The 2,377-nt window shown below is 35.9% G+C and overlaps 1 non-coding gene across 1 annotated transcript; it reads right to left on the bottom strand.

The window, feature by feature from the left end:
• Window positions 1–1,774: 1,774 nt before the first annotated feature.
• Window positions 1,775–1,879, bottom strand: LOC132044988 (small nucleolar RNA R71). The gene has a single exon (XR_009412328.1). It is a non-coding gene; the product is annotated as a small nucleolar RNA R71 (small nucleolar RNA).
• Window positions 1,880–2,377: the final 498 nt, after the last annotated feature.

Raw genomic sequence — 2,377 nt, 5'->3', positions numbered from 1 at the left:
CAAACCTAAAATTTGCCTACCCAACCCAATTTCCAACCAAAATATTTCATTAATAATCAACATGACTTAGTTAACTCAAATCAACAGGCCCAAAATTAGTTCATTGTTTTAGCACAAATTTATATCATCTTGTTCATGGCTAAATAATTATTTCATAAACAACAACACCCATTGAGTCCATTCAAATCACACCATCAAAATCAAGATCAACCCGAACACACAAATAATTAAATCACGTTAATCTTCAGCCATAACCAAGATACTACTTATTCTAGCATAAAACCAAAAAAAAACCTTAAATTTTATATTTCAAGATTCATTAAAAATTTTCAAGATTCATTAAAATTTAGTCAAAGAGGATGAAAGAATGGACCTTAATACCGGAGCCACGGACGGAGACCGACAACCGGAAACTAGAACCTCGAACTACAACCCGCAACTCAAACTGAAAACAGAGACAGAAACCTCAACCCCTTTGTTTAGATTCATCGTTGTCCGGTATTTTATAGTATTTCCATGGCTGTTTTAAGTTGTTTTTGTTGGTGGTTTTAGCGGGGGAAAAAGGATGTTTGGGATGGTGGTTTCAAGTAGGTGTTCACGGATATTGATGTTTTCCGATGGGTGGGTTTAATGACGGGAAAAAAGTGAGGTGTTTGGGATGATTTTTAGGTGGGTTCGTTGGTTTGAGGTGGTGACGGGAATAGGGTGGTGTTTATAGGTGAAGAAAGGAAAAAAAGGGGCGTTTGGTTGCTGTTTCTTTTTTTTTTTTTTTGATTTTACGGTGGGTTTTTTGTGAAGTGGCTTGAAGATGATGATTTTTCCGGTGAACAAAAAAAAAGAAGACGACCCATTTTTTTCTTGTTTTCTATCCGTTCTCTTTCTCATCTTTGTTCTATTCTATTCTCTCTATCTATATTCTTTTCCCTTTTCTATCTAATATCCGTGCCCCCTCCCCAAGAAAATGAAAGACCCCTTTTTGTTATCCTCCTTTTCCGTGCTTTTTATTTTTTTAATTTTTGTTTTTCTTTATGTGTGGGCCCCACCTATTTCCCTATCTAAAAATAATAAATCTCCACCTTCTCATCTGATGTGTATTCTTTTTTATCAAAAATGATTAGGGGGACCACCCCAAAATAAAATTCCCCTCCTATTCATGTGTTCCTCCCTTTTTTTTTTTTGGATAAAATTTGTTATAACTTTTGTCATTTTGTGATGAGGTGGTATAATCCCGTTTGCCCCTTTCTCCCTTTTTGTCATCTTCTTCTTTTCTTTTTTTTTTATTTATCCTTTGTGTTAATGTAAACCAAGAAATACTTAATAACCATTTCTAGATAACTAAAAAAAAAATACTATCTTAAAATAAATAACTGGCTAAGCAAAATTAAAACCTATAAAGCATATTTTTGTAATTTTTGTTTCTTTAAAACGCAAATCTTATACTCTAAAAATAGCAAATATTTTTGTTCTTTTTGATTTTCGCAAATAAGCCTACTAAATAAAAATAGAATAAAATCGACACGTCAAAATTAAAATTAAAAGAAATATTTAAAAACTATAAGGTGAAACACACAGGGAGGGTCAAAATTACGTGTCTACAAGATACACAAGCAGAACAATGTAGCTCAAGATGCAATCAGGTGGAGGGTTTTCAAATACTCTTTAGCCGGCGAAGCAAAAACTTGGTTTGAGAAGTTTCCCCACAATTCCATTCATACCTGGGCCGAGTTAATGAATGCTTTTTCTTAAGAAATGGTTTCCTCCGAGTAAGAAGGCCGAACTTAGAGACAAGATTTTTGAATTCAGGCAACTTCTGGGGGAACAACTTATGAAGCTTGGGAGAGTTCAAGCAATATTTGATGAGGTCTCCGAATCATGGTTTTCTGAATAACATATTGATGGAGAAATGCTACACGGGTGCAGATCCTAGGACTCAATATGTGGCAAACAATGCAGCCGGTAGGTATTTCGCAGGATAAGACTTTTGCTAGAATCACCCAATTGCTTAACAAAGCTTACTGCACATAATCAAGCATGACACTCGGTGGAATGGATGGTATAACATATGGGGCTCCGTTGTTCAACACTATGGTGAAGGAAAATCAGGAGACGGACCAAACAAGTGCCAACCTTGCTGCCAAAATTAGCTTGTTAACCAAGAGGTTCATGGAAGATGATACCAAGAAGGTGAATGCGGTAGAGGAGATGCAACCTCTACCGAATGGCCTGTATTAAACTCAAGAAGCTCCATATAAGGAGGGACACCCGATACAATATAAGGTTGCTAATTATGTTAACAACTCTCATGGGGGTTATCAAAGACAAAACTATCAGGGCTACGATTATCAAAATCAATGGCAACCTCAACCGGAAGGACAAG

Source organism: Lycium ferocissimum, unplaced genomic scaffold, assembly GCF_029784015.1.
Source record: "Lycium ferocissimum isolate CSIRO_LF1 unplaced genomic scaffold, AGI_CSIRO_Lferr_CH_V1 ctg5733, whole genome shotgun sequence".
In the NCBI taxonomy this organism is placed as follows: domain Eukaryota; kingdom Viridiplantae; phylum Streptophyta; class Magnoliopsida; order Solanales; family Solanaceae; genus Lycium; species Lycium ferocissimum.
This window is presented reverse-complemented; position numbering and strand designations above follow the sequence as displayed.